Source organism: Notamacropus eugenii, chromosome 1 (genome assembly GCF_028372415.1).
Source record: "Notamacropus eugenii isolate mMacEug1 chromosome 1, mMacEug1.pri_v2, whole genome shotgun sequence".
Classification (NCBI taxonomy): Eukaryota; Metazoa; Chordata; class Mammalia; order Diprotodontia; family Macropodidae; genus Notamacropus; species Notamacropus eugenii.
This window is the reverse complement of record NC_092872.1, coordinates 281,372,749-281,388,839: the sequence shown is the minus strand read 5'-3', so window position 1 is coordinate 281,388,839 and position 16,091 is coordinate 281,372,749. Positions and strand designations below refer to the sequence as shown.

General features: G+C 42.0%; 1 protein-coding gene across 1 annotated transcript in view; it reads right to left on the bottom strand.

Moving 5' to 3' along the window:
* The window catches only part of ZRANB1 (zinc finger RANBP2-type containing 1), a 96,087-nt gene extending 80,458 nt beyond the window's left edge, over window positions 1-15,629 (bottom strand). The window contains exon 1 of the mRNA XM_072629009.1: window positions 15,606-15,629. The gene's annotated coding sequence lies outside the window, so the exon portion shown is untranslated. The remainder of the gene's footprint in view (window positions 1-15,605) is intronic.
* Between the last annotated feature and the right edge of the window lie 462 nt (window positions 15,630-16,091).

The following is a 16,091-nucleotide window of genomic DNA, read 5'->3' as shown; positions in this document are numbered from 1 at the left end:
GGTACAGACCTCTCTTCTGCTCCTGGCATTTCTCCTGGAGTTGTGGGGCAGCAAACACCATATCGACTTGTTCCGCCCTTTCTGAAGCCACACTGGCTCTCAGGTGTATGCCCATCTTCCAGGTGAAGGACCAGCCTATTAAGGAGGACTCTAGCAAGAATTTTGCCAGCAATGACTAAGAGAGAGATCCTCCTGTGACTGTTGCAGGACAACCTATTCCCTTTACCCTTATAGAGATGGACAATGGAGGCATTCTTGAACTCCTAGGGAATAACCTCTTTTTGCCATATAACCTGAAAAATTTCAGTTAGCTTTTGTATGAGCAATGGTCCCCCTACCTTGTAAATATCAGCTGAAATAGAATCAGCACCAGGTGCTTTGCCACATGAAAGGAGCCTAATAGCCCTCAAAACCTCTTCTTCAATTAGAAGTTCAGCTAAGGAGGGATTGATTTCAACCTGAGGTAAACAACCAATGGCCTCAGCATTGATTGATGATGGTCTGTTGAGAACACTATGGAAGTGTTCAGCCCATCTCTCTAGGATCATGTCCTTATCTAATCAATGTGGCTCCATCAGCACTGAGTAGTTGTGATGCACCATAGGTTTTTGGTCCATAAATAGCTTTCAGGACATCTTAAAAGCATTTTGGATTGTTACTATCAGCATAAAACTGAATTTCATCTTCTCTTACTGAGCCAGGAATCCTGCATCTCTCTAAATTTTGCTTGTACTTTGCTTTTGATGGAATTAAATGCTGCCTTCTTAGAGATAGATGAACTATCCCGCTGGTAAATCCTGTGGAGTTCTCGTTTTTCATTTAGCAGGTTCTGAATTTCCCCATCATTTTCATCAAACCAGTCTTGGTGTTTGCGAATGTTCTGACCAAGATGAGCAAATGCAGTGTTGTGCACCAAATCTCTGAAAGCTGCCCACTCCTTTTCTGCTCCACTGTTGCCAACTGTGTGTTGGCTCAACTTTCCCTCCAAGTCAGCAACAAACTGTTCACGCTTAGAGAAGAGCTCTAATTTGTTGATATTAATTCTTCTGGTAGTCATTTTGCCTTGGGGATGGCACTTTTGATGAAGGCAAATATTTTGCTTGGAAAGGATAAGTCTATGATCAGTCCAGCACTCTGCACCACACATTGCCTTTGTCACTCTCACATCTTGTCTGTCTCTTCTTACAATCACATAGTCTGTTTGATGCCAGTATTTGCTGCAAGGGTGCATCCATGAAGTTTTATTGCATTTAGGTAAATGGAAAACAGTGTTGGTGATGAGAAGGTCATGCGATACACAAGTCTTCAGCAGTAAATGCCCATTGCTCCTGCTGTTTCCAACTCCATTCCTCCCTAGGACCCTACCAAGACTGATAGTCTGAGCCTACTCTAGCATTAAAGTCACCCAGAATGATAAGCTTATCCTCTTTTGGCACAGTGACAATAAGGGTCTCTAGGTCTTCATAAAACTTTTCTTTGACTTCATCAGGGTTTGTCATGGGGGTTGCATAGGCACTGAGGATGCTGGCATGGCATTTTCCTGTGGGTGGCAATCACATTGTCACAAGTCTGTCATTCACTCCTTTTGATAGGCATAGCAGCTTGCTGATTAGATTAGTTTTTATTGCAAAACCCACGCCAGCTTCATGGCGCTCCCCTTCACTGTGCCCACTCCAGAAAAAGGTATATTCAGCTCCAGCTTCAGTAAGCTGGCCTTCATTTGCCAACCTTTATTTCACTCAGGGCTTGCTATTTGGATGCAATACCTGTTGAGTTCTCTTGCAACAAAAGCAATTCTTCTTTCAGGTCTACTGGATTTTTGTGTTGTCTATTAGTGCGTGCATGTTCCATGTGCCAATGGTGAGTGGAATCATCTTTGTAGATGTTTTCGTACATTTTTTTGTGTTTTGACAGCATAGTGGGATTCCCTGCCTGCCGCGGTAATCAGGCCAAGGTTGGGTAAGCAGGCAATGTTTAGGGCACCTTTTCTAGCCCCCTTCCTCACACCAGGAGGTGAGCAGTGCAACCTTAAAAGGCTGCTCAGACACTCAGGGGGCTGCCGAGTCCCACTGCTGCTTCCAGTGAGAAACGACCCTATGGCCTGGGCCACCTGTATGCAGGGTTGTGACTACAGCTCCCAGTGTATCTGCACCTACTGCTTCATCACTTGCCTGTCACCACAGGACTTTGAGGCATAATAGTGAAATGATATATAGGTGATGCCTTTTGATACATGAGTAAATTGGATTCAAGTGAGGCAGAGTTGCACAAAGTCGTCAGCCTCACTCTCTCCTACAAAGTCATCGTAGTCCAGTGGCAGGATAGAGTCAAGACAGCTGGCAATGGCTCAGGATGCAGCACATTTTGACATATTGGCATTTTTGGTGTCTAACTAAGCTCTTTGGTGTCTAACCAAGCTCTAAGTGCTGCACATCTCCTGTTTCATCTGCTTTCATGGCCATTGGAAGAAGTTTTTCTCATCCTCCCATTCCACCAAATGAAGTCTTCACATGCTTGGGGTAGACACCCCCCACTAACTCACCAATAGGTTTGAGACCCCTTGGTTACCCTCAACTTTGTTTGGCCCATCTGCTGAAATGGTATACCAGGATGTGGCCACTGCACATGCTGCAGCTTCTTGGAGCCACAGGTGAGAGGGTAGAACAGGTGGACACCAAAGGTGGAAAGAGCCCTGCAAAGGGCTTGGCAGCCATCACACCAAAGATACTGGTCCTCTCTGAACATACCCTACACCCTTGGTATAGGGTCTTGCACATAGCACTTGATAGGTTTGTTGCTCTTAGGATTATACTAGTTTTCATGAGATGTCAAGCAGGGGGAGACCTTTGCTTAGAGACCAGAGACTTGAAGACCGCAAAGTGTCAAGTTAGGCTCTTTCATGGCATCCCAAAATTAGAGGGGACTTCAGAAATCCTTTAACCCAACCTCAAAGTAAGGTTCCCCACTCCTTGTATTTGAAATTGGAGATTCTAGAGCTCACCCAATCCCGGGATAACCAATGGCTCACAAACTGAGCTGCTTTCCCCTCCCCCCCCCAGGATATTCCTTGCAATATGAATGGAAGGAACTTTAAGAGATCATCCAGACCCTTTAACTCAAGAATGCTCGAAGCTCAGCAAAATAGCCCTCAGTTGGCCAAAACCAGAATACCATTAGCAGAAACAGTTGGTTCTCCTGCTGCCAAACCTTCAGAATACCCCCAACCCACTTCTGCGCAGCTAGAAATGAGAGTCCAGAACAGGCTGTGTGAGACAAGCAGCACTTTCAAGGGGTTATCTTCAATAATCCTCATTTCAAAAGAGGAGGGAGAAGGAAACTTCAGGATCCCAGAAGATCATTCTGTCTCTCCACATGACAAATGGATGTAGAGGAGTGGGAGTTTCTGGGAATTTCAAGATAATCCCTAAGAATTCTAGCTGGAAAGCAACTCACACCATATGATCCCAGCCCAGATTTGGCCCAAAGAGGGGAGAGAGACTTGTCCAAGGTCATGCAGAGCTGAGGTTTGAATTCAAGTTCTCTCCTCCAAATACCATAGAATAGCCAAGTTCTAGGTAAGAGAACAAAAAGTCTTTCATGCTGTGACATCAAATCTGTGTGTTTTGATTTGTCTTTGCAAAACAGCAGAGGATGTCTGGCCAAGTCACATGAATACAATGAAGGCAGAAAAAGCTTCCATTAATCATGGCCATCCTTTTATGAGGAGGTTAAGGGATCATGTCTCAATGTATCAGAAAGGGAGATTCTTAAGACAAAATCATGGACCTTATCACCAAAAAAAAAAAGGTAATCAAGAAAATCTCAATCACAACCGACCTTTAGAGGGGAAAGAATGGATAAATGAAAAATGGTTATGACATCTTTACTCTGAACTAAGGACCATGGGAGGCTAGGAGTAGGGGGCAAATTTTTCCCTCCAGGAACTTACAACCTAATAGGGGAGAAAACACAGAAGGAAGCTGGCACCTCCTTTTAATTACAAGGATACTCTCTATACATGTACGTTAGGAATCCTTGATGAAGGTATGAAAAGGGAACAGTTTTCACAGTCACACGATTGATGGAAAAAAGGTTCAGAGGATGCCAGTTCCCACTATTATTACTGTTTAACTTTCAAAAGGCATTTGATTCAGTAGAGCAAAATGTTGGCCACATTCTGTCTCCTCTGCATATGTCAAAGCCATGTCAACTCTGCTGATAAACAGAACAAAAGATTTTCTTAATGACTGTCTGGATTTTCTTATCAAGTGGGACAGAAGAGAGGGTGATGGATGTTCCCCTAAAGTGTTTGATACTATAACAGAGGATTTCCAGTGTTGTTTCACTAGATGTTAATATATAAAATGAGAGCTTCTTAAACTTTTTCCACACAACTTCTTCAGCACTTCTTAAGCTGTGGGTCTTGACCTTGATGACATGACAGTAATTTCAATAAGTCTTGTCTACCTGGCCACATGGGGTCAGGGAACAAGCTGGAGAAGGAAGCCTAGCATCTGTCTATAAGAGCAAAGATAAAGAGTAATATAAAACTAGAGCAAAATGATAAAAAAAAAAAGTCATAGAATTAAAACTTACTTATTTAGACAAGAAATGGGAAATAGAAGAAGGAACAGACATTGACAATAATTAAACCTTTACCTTAAAAAGTTTAAGCAAGGCAAAGCAATCTCCATAAGCTGGGCATAGAGAGAGCCTAGAAATCACCTCAACCAGCAAAACATTTGACGTCCTTCCAAGTGAAGAGATATGGCAGTCAACGACAATACCAATTTAGAATACAAGGACACTTGTCAAATCTTAGAGCAAAGGAGTATGGAAAATGATGAGCAGAGTCACCTCACCAAACAGCTTTTGTCACTCAAAGAAAGTAGTCGTCATCTTGGGACTTAAGCATCACAGCCTTGGTTGCACTGCTCAAGGTCATAGAGATAAGAAAACAGACTGAAAAAGGAGATAAATGAGATTGCATGTATATAGAGAAGGTCCAGACTAAAGATAATTTTGTGGGCATTGAACTATCAATTCTCAAAGCATATGAAAGAAAAAAGGATGCCAAAGGCATGGAAAATTTCCCTGAGCCTTTTTATTCCTACCCTCCTCCAAAGAAAGGCAACTGAGAGGACCTCAACAATTGCCCATCCATTTAACCACCTTCCCATCAACACAAACTTTTTGAGAATTATCTACATAAGCATCAGGGACATTCTGGATAGGACCATTAGGAGGGACTAGGAAGGCTTTCATCAATAATACTTCATACAACCCTAATCATACGTCACTGACTGAAAATATCAATAATACGAGACCTGTTGTGCTCATTCTTTGTGAATTGTAAAATGGCATTGGGTTCCAGAGGGGAAAACACCTCCTTAACATTTCTCCATTGACAAGTTGACTTTCCTGCATAGGTCACAGTTATACAAGACTCCTCGAAAGCTGATAAGCTTTCTTAAGAAAAAAAGAAATCAAGAAGCGAGACATACTCACTAGTGTTTTCCACCATCCCAGAAGAGGCCCAGTGCAGAGGCCAAGAGTGATTTCCAATAAATGGTGGACTCCTCCAGATGTCCTTGTTTCCAAATGACGTTATGCTGGTTCTACAACCCTAGAACACTGCAAAGCCTCCTAAATGAGATCCATAACCATGCAAAACATTTCAGTCTATCCTCATAGGAAAAATCTAGTTAATGAAGAATGTCTATGATACATAGTTGGATGAGCAAGCTAAAGAGCTATTCAATCAATACATTGTTGTTAACAGACACTGTAAAGGTGAGCTGGGCTCAGTATTGACTGGGAGGAAGAGGAGAGCAGACTGGGTACCAGTTGGAAAATTACACAGTTCACTTAATATCCTCAAACTTCTCCCTGAAATAAAACCCCACCTTTCCAACACCAATATTCTTCCAATTTTGTTATATGGCCGGGAATGATGAAATACCAGAATTTCCAAAGACCTGGAAATAAGAATCTCCCAAAGGGCATGACAGAGGTATATGATGGTGTGAGCAGGCTACTCGTTCAGTTGTTGAGTCATGTTCAACTCTTGATAACCTTATGGACTATATCACGCCTCACCTTTCTGTCCTCCACTTTCTCCCAAAGTCTGTCCAAGCTCTACCTATCTCATCCCCTGCCATCTCTTCTTCTTTTGACTGCAATCTTTCCCAGCAACAAGGTCTTTTCCGAGTCCTATCTTCTCATATATGATCAAAGTATTTCAGCTACAGTATTTGTCCTTCCAAAGAATAGTCAATTTCTTTAAGTAGTGATTGCTGTCCAAGGAACTCTCAAAAGTCAACTCTAGCACCACAATTCAAAAACTTAAACTTTGTAGTGCAAGGCTATATCACCTTGCAAATAAAAAGATTACAAAGGAAAGGTGGTATAAAGGATTAGAGAAATGTAGAGGCAGGGAAGATGGGTCAGTCATCAATCAAGAGGAAAAGGGAAGAGATGGACAGTCTCCACTGGCATCTATACATTGTCAGTATCATCCACAGAAAATCTCCAGTATGTTGGGTAAACAGATCTTGGGGCAAACTTATGGAAGAATATTGGTGAGAGCCATCTAGGATAGGCAAGTATGAGGGGGTTACAATCTTTGTTGGACAGGAATGCCACACTGAGAGATCACAAATCCATTTTATATCATTGAATGGACAACTCCTTCATCAATCTGTGGCTATATCCTGGACAGATACTGTGGATGGCCAGTGAACTGGGGCATAAGAATCAAATAAGAGGAGGATAGTGGACTGGATTCCCTCAGAGTTATTATGCCATCTTCCAATGATCCCCAACTTCTTCCTGAAATAAAGGCCTAACTTTTCAACATAAATGTTCTTCCAGTGAGATTGTATGATGGTGGATCATGGCATACTCAATCTCTTAACATAAAAGTTGTAGGAGACCCAAAGAGCAAGAAAAAGTCAGACAGTGTGAGTAGGTGGAAATATTACTGATAAGAGAAACAGAGAAACATCAAGGATATACTATAGAACAGGCCATCAGAGGGATCTGTATCCAGAAAAGGAGATTGGCCATGTAGCAAGAGTAAAGAATAAACAAACAATGACTCCTCCAATAGTACCCACAATGTGAAGGGATACAGATGGCTACCCAACCACATGCTGGATAGAAACATGCAATGGGACACTAAGAGCAAGAGGTATGTAGGTTGTAAGAGGCTGTAGATGGGTTCTGGTCAAACTATTGGTAGCATTGCCCATATTGATGAAATCACAGATCCCTCAAAGTATCCAGCTATGGCCACCCAAAGATTACCACTCTTTACACCAAAGCAGTTCCTATCTATACTTGCATTTTTTTTCCTCAGAAAGCAGCCCATAAATATAGATGTTAAAACTGAAGAGCATTTAATAATTTATTCAATGGAATGTATCCTGTTTGGGGTCTGGACCAGAATTTGATCTCCATATCTGCACTAGTAGAAAGGGACTCAAATATTAAATAATTACAAAATAAGAAAATTCCTAAAGTCATAAATCCTATTATATTTATAGCTATTTCATTTTCCTTTCCTCCCTCCATCCTGCCCTTTCTTCCTTCCTTCCTTCCTTGCTTTCTTTCTTTCCTTCTTTTTTCTCTTTCTTTCTTCTTTTCCTTTTTACAACAGTGATCAGGAGTTTTGAAATACTTCCACTTCACTTGAAAAATTTAAGAAAAGACCTGGGCTGGAGGTGGGACCTAAGATCTGTCACAAAGTATCTGAAGGATTGTTACATGGAAGAGGAATTCTACTCATTTGTCATGGCCCCAGAGAACAGAATGAGTAACACCAGGTGTAAGTTAAATGTAACCATCTTGCAGAGGCAAATGTTTTGTCATTTTGTCCTTGTAGGCTCAAGGAGTAAGAGGCAGCTTGGCCTGCATAGCAGCACCTAGGTGCCCTTGACGAATTCAGGTCCCTTGGCTCAGATGCGCTATATGCTCCCATACTGAAAGAATCAGGAAGTTTAACAGATGAGTTACTGTCAGTAACATTGGAAATATCATGGAACCCAGGAGAGCTACCACAAGAAGAGAAGAGGTAAAGGCTCTGATTTTCCAAAAAGGGCAGAAGACAAAGTCTCTAAACTGTAGAAGAGGGACCTTGCTTTTAATTCCTAGTGAAAATATGGAATAGATGGGATGCTCATCAAATCTGCAGATGACACAAAGCTGAGAGAGATAGCTAAGTCATTAATGACAGGGTCAACTACAAATAGAGACTGACAGACTAGAGAATTGTTCTAAATCTAGCAAGATGAAATTTAACAGGGATAAATTCAAGTCTTGCACATGGATTAAAAAAATGAACATCATAAATACAGGATAGGAGAAGAATGGTCAGACAGCAGCTGTTCTGAAAAAGACCGGGGCCTTTGAGTAGACTGTGTGTTCAAGGAGGGTGTGCAGTGGAATACAGCAGTTGGAAAGACCCGTGAGATCTTGGGGCACAGTTCCCAGCAATACAGGTGTGACAGCCCCACTGTCTTTTGCCCTCATCAGATCTTTTTCAGTGGACTGAGTTCAGTTCTGCCCATTGCCACTCCTGGAGGACATTGCTAAACTGAAAAGTGTCTAGAGGAGGACAAGCAGGAAGGGGAAGGGTCTGGAGTCCATGACACAGGATGACTAGTTGCTAGAAAAGGGCAGGGTTGGCCTGATGAAAAAAGTTGACTCTGAAGTATTCTTTTCAGAGCTGTCATATTCTGTGCAGAAGAGAATTGATTTCTACTTTCCTCTAGACAGTTGAAGGGGCTTACTTTAAGATGAGTTGGGCTCTTCCTCTCTTAAGACCTTAACGCATTGAAACACAGACCACTTATGAGGCATTGTAGTGGAGGCTTAAATTCAGGTTGGACACAAGATCTTTTGACTCAGAGATTCCATGATGATACAAAGTTCCTTCCTCTTCAACAAAGGGAACACATAAATTCTCTACATATCTCATCCTGTGGATTCAAGGACAGTCACAGAAATAGGGAGTGTCTCTTCTCAGATAGTTTTGGAGTTTATAAAGAATATGTTGGATTTCTACGTTTCTCCTTTACTCTGATCAATTTCTGAGAATGCTAGAGGTCATTTAATTCAACTCCCTCCCTTCATAGAAGAGAAAAGACTTAGAGAGACAGATCTGGAGACATAGAGGATACACAGAATTTAAGGGTGAAAAGAGATATCAAGGGCCTCCTACTGCAAACTATAGCCTGAAGGAATCCCTTCTGTGACATGATCAACAGCTGGTTATCCAGACTACTTATGTACAAGAAAGGACAAGGAGCCCAGCACCTTCCCAGGCAGGCCGCCTAGGCCACATTTGGCTCCTGGTTCTGCCCTTGGGGGTTAAGCAAGGCAAATCTAGGTTCTTTCCCCATCAACAATGTTGCGAATATTTGAAGAAAGCCAATGTCTCTCCTTCACCCAAGGTCATACAGTTACCAAGTAACAGACCTGGGATCGAAACCCAGGGTCTCTGACTGCAAATCCATTGCTCTTTCAATGGCCCAACACTGCCTGCCCTTGGCTGCATCTAGTTTAACAAATGCCTGGTGGGCTACTTAGAAAACTGCACAGGTGGAAAAAAAGCATAAAAAATCATCATCCTCAATTTGCCCTTCTTAAGATGCAGCTATGTGGGTGGCAACAGGAGCTTTCTCACCTTATTTTCTGCAAATGTCAAGTCTATCAAATGCAAATGTTAGCCCTTTGTGTTTTTAGACATTGCCACCATGAGCCCTGGGACGCAATCTTTCTTCTAGACCTCAATAGAATTCTGCCATCTCACCCATCTTGGTACAATTATTTATACTGTTTTAAGCAAGACAATGTCAGCTGGTCCTCCTCCTCCTGGATTCCTGCTCCAGATACATCCTGGAAAACCTGTTTATCTTTAAAAGATCAAATATTCAGGTTGGGCATCAGATTGAATATAGTCTGATAGAATCTGACCACTCAGCATTACTAAAGAATACAGTGTCATCTCCATGAGTAGGAAATTATACTCTTAGCAAGATGGCTCTATAACCAGACTAAGAAATTTTAAATCTACAACCAAAAGCTTCATTAGTCTAGGTTCAGTTGGTTATAAAATCCAATCCAGCTTCATTCACTCCAACTAATGTTTGTGAAGCCTTGATGGAAGTTAAGCTCCTTGAGGACTGGAACTGTTTCACTTTTTCCTTTGTACCCTGAGTGCTTAGCACAGTGTCCAGAGCATAGGAGGCACTTAATACGTATTTGTTTATTGTTAGACTAATGGCCCTGAGGACACCAACACAAATGAAAAAGCCCCTTCCTTCAATGACCTTCCATTAAGGAGAATTGTCCCATTCACACACTTAGAGCTGGGGAGGACATGGGAGGTCACCTGGTCAAACCTCCTTATTTTACAGATGTGGAAACAATTTTGGGGAAGTTGGAAACATCTCATATAATGTCATATAACATACTGTAAAATTGAAATGTCTTAGACAAAGTATTTCCAGACTTCTAACCTCCCAATAAGGGACACAAGGAAAACCTAGGGATCCTTAGGCCAGGATTAGGAATATGAGCAGGGGGCAGGGAGCAAGGGACAAGATGAGGAGCAGGGGAAAGGGACAGGGGGAGGTTGTTCTAACCAGCTTGGGAAAGGGAGTTAGAAGCCCAGAGGATGTGGGGGTGACCAAAAAAAGAAGTGACTAGGAATGGCAGACCACCCACAGAATTCTTTGAAAAACTGAAATTAGAGATAGAAAATCCATGGTTGAGAGGGCAAATATTGCTCTACTGAATGAGAAACAGAAGAAAAAGAGGAAAAGGTTCTGAGTCTATGCTCACAGCAGGGGTCATTTTGTTTTATGATTTCCTCCTTGTCCTCAGCTCTTCTTGAGTTTTCCCAGCCTTTATATCCCACCTTGGGTGCCATCTCCCCCATGAAACTTTCCTTGAGATCCTTCCCTAAGCAGTAGTGCCCTTTGTACCTCACACTTCTCACAGCACCTTGCCTACCCCTTTCCTTGGTATGGATACTTCTTTCCTTCTATTAGACTCTAAGAGGAAGGCTTATATCTTTTCCATCCTTGGATCTCAGTGCCGAGCACCGAGCTTTGCACCTAACTACAGTAATCAATGTTTGTTGAAATGAACTGAATTGAAGGTGGAGAGTATGGTAGAGGAATCACCACTGAGGAACCCAATGGCCAATTAAGGAAGGGAAGGAAGAGAAGCAGCACTTATATATGACAACTACTATGTGCTAGGCACTGTACTCAGTGCTTTACAAACATTATCTCATTTGGTACAATAACCCTGCATGGGCGGGGCTGTAATGAACCCCATTTTAGAGTGGAAGAACCCATAATGAACAGAGCTTAAAGGACTTGCCCAGGATCACACATCTAGGAAGTATCTGAGGCAAGATTTGAACTCAGCTCTTTGCCCTTCATAAGATGCAGATGTGTCAACAGCTGCAGGAATTTGTCACCTTTATTTTCTGCAAAATGTCCATTCTACTGAGTGCAAAAGAGTTACTCCTTTTGTACTTTCAAACATTGCTGGCATGAACTTGGGGAGGCAACCTTTCCTCTACACTTCAGTAGAAGCCTGTCATTCACGCATTCTGCTGCAATTATTTATACTGTTTCAAGTAAGACAGTGTCATCTGGGCCCAGCATTCAATCCACTGTGCTACCTAATTGCTTAATTAGGAAAGTCAATTTAATGAAATTTAAAGGCCTCTGCTCAAGTTACTTGGTATTTGCTTTGCATGTATTTTGCCTGTGTTTATCTCTTACACACTGCACTCTCCTCTCTCTCTCTCTGTCTCTGTCTCTCTCTCTCTCTGACACACACACACACACACACACACATACACACACACACACACACCTGCATTGAAACAGAGGGCAGGGGCTGTTCTGTTTCTGTCTTTCTATACTGTAGACAATACCTAGCACATACTAAATGGTTAATAAATAAATAATTGTTGAAAGGATGAGTGAAGTACCAGCAAAGGAGGTGACTTGCCTGGCCCCAGAAAAGCTCAGCTCACCAGAAACTGCCTCAGGAACAATGCGGAAGGGCAAGAGATAAAATCAAGACTCTGCAAACCCAAGAAGGAATGGCAGTGACTCCTCTCATGCTGTCTAAAACTGTATCAAAAGATAGGGTCTGAAGCCGGTCTGATTCTTAATAGAGGGTTGAACCAACGAACAGGGGAGGTTTGGATGTTCCAGCTGTGGGCTGCATACGAGGGTTAGGTTTGGTCGCAGGTGCTTTCCTAGTAATAGACTGGACAGAGAAGTAGAGAAGGAACGACAAGAGCTTAGACACTACACCCAGAGCTGCACCAGGATAGTGACTTCTAAACAGGAATACAAATAAGTCCTCTACCTGGTACAGAGGATTGTCCTGGTCTACAGCAAGAGACAGGAACTAGGCCTAGCCAACCCATCCAAAATTGTAGGAGGAAGCAGAGCCTGCACTTGGCACAGATGCCAAATTCCAGAATGAATATAGGACTAGATCTAGTGAGGCTAAAGATGTGAAACTCCTAATACAATAACTAAGTTCTATGAGGTATGAGGACGCAAATAGAAAATCCCAAAAGAAAATAATTTCACAATAATTATTAATAGAACACCAGATAAAAACTCTCATAGTTAATGGAAAAAATGAAGGAAGAGTTGAAACCAAAGCTAAAGAACAAAATGAGAGCACTTGGAAGTCAAATAGCTTAGACCAGAAGGAAGACAACCTAACCCAAGCACTGAACACCCTGAAATTAGAATGGAATAAAAAGAATGCAAACAGAAATAAATCCAAAGACTGGGAAAGATGAGGTAGGAAGTAGGAAAAGGGCTTAGACTAAAAAAATAGATGATATGGCTACTGTCACAAACAACAGACCTAGAAAACAGAATGAGAAGAAATAGTTCAGGAATCATTGGACTTCCAGAAAACCATATGAATCCAATCAATCTGGTTGCTATATTTGAAGAAATCCTACAAGAAGACATCCTAGAATTATTGAACCAAAACGCAGGAGTTCCAGGTCCCATAATCATCAAGATGGAAAACTAAACATTTTCTCCATTCCTCACAACTCAATCCCTCCCAAACAGGAATTATGTATAAAAAGTAAAGTAAATTCAGCTACCTCCATGTTCTAAGACACCAAGAACCTTAATGAGGTAACAGCCCAATGAACTAACAAAAAAAAAGGTTAATTTCTAATACCCAAATGGTTTCTCAGTCCCCCTTCTATCAGCTACCATACCCTGGTATGGTAGTATAAACCCAACCCAAAGGCTTGCAACAGAACAACTCCTCCAACCTATGCCATGGAGTTAGAGGTACAGGAAAATGGGAAATTTGTTTTGCCTGGTATGGCAGTGTAAGAATGCCCTGTGCTAGAACAACGTTCAGCTTGAGAATTGAATAATAAAGGAAACTGGGTCCAGGTTATATGGGGAACTTTACCAGATCTTAAGGAAAGGGGACTGGGATCCAGTTGTAGCTAGTTTAGACCCATCACATAGGGTAGGAACTGAGGCTGATGAAAAGTGAATTCCCAAGCGTAGGAAGAGGTTGAGATAACTTTGAGGCCTGGTCCCTAAGGAAAGAGCCATCAAAAGGAAAGAGCCATCAAAAGGAAAGGAGTCAGAAAGTGAATAATACAAGAATATAAGGGGAAAAGGTTGAAATTACAAAAGATCTAAGGAAGATAAAAATTCCATTAAAGATGTTTAATACAAGCCAATAGGGAAGACATTAATAATGTAACATGACCTCCAGATTATCTAGATGAGTCCAAACACCTCTGAATAAATATTGTAAGACAAAGAAAAGTTAATCAGTACCTGATTAAGGAGAGGAACCTCTTGAATTCCCAAGACAGCATGGTAGCACAACAGTATGTTCCTAAGTGGTTCAAGAGAGAAAGCAAAACTTATGACTTGCACAGCAGAAATAATGGAACAGAAAAGCTTGAATCCACAATGGCAAACCTCATAGAACAAATGCAAGAGAGACTAATAGATCAGGTACTTAAAGAATAGAAGTAAAGGGAAATCTAGAAGAGAAGCAAAAAGCAGTTAACATTCAAAGAAAACATGATCTCCATTCAAGCAAAACACATTATCTCAGACTGAATATAGAGATAACTTAAGGATGAAAGATCTTCCGCAAGAACATATGTCAGAATTTCTGAACATAGAAAACAGTGGCAATTCAAAGAATCCACAGCTCACCTTCAGGGAAAAAAACCCTAGGGTGCAAACTCAAAGACACATGAGGTGGAGTGATATGAAATAAAACTGGAGTGAAAATGGGGTCCAGAGGGCAATAGGTTTTCACTATCAAGCTAAGGAACTTGAGATTGATCAGAAAGCAATGGAAAACCACTAAGGGACTCTAAAGCTGGGGAGTGACGCAGTAGGACCCATGCGTTAGGATAATAATTTTGGTAGCTACATGGAAAGTAGTTGGGAGAAAGGATAGACTAGATAGCAATAAGGCCAATTAGAGGGCTATTGCAATAGTCCAGGCTTCAACAAGGGGGGTGGTACCCTAAACATAAGCAGGGAAGTTTGCAGGTGGGGAGCCTCAAGAAGCCAAAATACAGGATTATCCTGACAAGTAAAACCACATATTCACTCTTAAGTCTAACCAAAATAAGTCTCCATATCCCCCTAATCAGTATAATGATGGAGTGAAGAATCTGCCATTTCTCAGTCAATGTGATCCTACGAGAAATCACTTGAGGCGTCTTCAGTTGGTGTTCACCTATAAATTTTTGTTTGTATTTTAACTTGAAAACTTAAAATAAAGTTCATTTAATAAAATTAAAGGTCATTAAATAAAGTGAACTAAAGGGAAACTGTGAAGCACACAAGTTGAGAGCCCACACTATGCACGACCGCTCCCCCCCCCCCCCCCCCCCCCCCCCCCCCCCCCCGCTCCTTTCCCAGCACTTATAACATAGTTAGAAGCCCCCTCACTTCGGCCAGAAGCGCTTCCCTCCTCCTGCTGAGACCTCCTGGAGTAAACACTTAATGAAGGTTGTTGATTGAGTGATTATAATTCAATCAGTTAGGAAGCTCATTCAGATCTCAAGCCTCAGATTGCCTCCTTACAACTCCCATCCACCATCCTTCAGCTTCCCCTCTGGGCCCATCAGAACAAAGTTCATCCTTTGGTCCCTGCCCCACTTGACAACCTTTCAAATACTTGTCCCCTTCCCAGAGCTCCTGTTTTCCAAACTAGACACCCCCAGCTCCTTCAGCCAACCCTCATATTGCAGGGTTTCAAGGATCTTCTCCACCTTGGGTACCCTCCTCTGGCGTCCCCAGCTATCAATATACACAGACCTATGATGCTGGCACCATGAGAGAGACACTCAAAACTGGAAGGGCTTCTGTCATCAATACACGTTAAGAGACTTACAAGCTTTAGAAAAGGCTCCTAAGTTTTTTTTAACAAGGTGAGGGACATTGACCTAGGAGATTAAGAAGCATTCAGACTGGAGCAAAACTGATAAGTTCCCTCACATGAGGGAACTGAGTCCCAGTCTGTTTGATTCTCATGATTCCTACCTTAATCAGAGAGTCTGATCCGGAAGTCTTTCCAATGACAGAATTTGATGACAGTGGAGACAGAATACCACCACCAGCCCTAGAACTGAGTTTGTCTTTGAATTAAGCCATTTCACTTTCTGACTTTATACTGAAACATGAACAACAATGCTAATATTTGAGAAATAGGAACAACCTAATTCTTCTAAATGTCATTCAAGGGGACGCAACTCCTAAGTTTCTCATACTTTCCATATTTTACTCTCTGCTTAAGTATATGAACTCAGCACTGGTAACCTTCCTTCCTTGTCAATTCCAGTTATTTGGAGACCTACAGAGATTTTCACCTAAGAGTCAGACCAGTCGGTGATGTTGAAAGCAGGAGGCCTTTATTAGGCGGGTTGTAACTCACACAAAGGAAGGCATAAGGCCTAACATGGGATACCCAGGGTGGGGGGAGGGGCAAGGACCCAACCCTAGAGGTCCCTGGAACCTGATGGAGGGAAT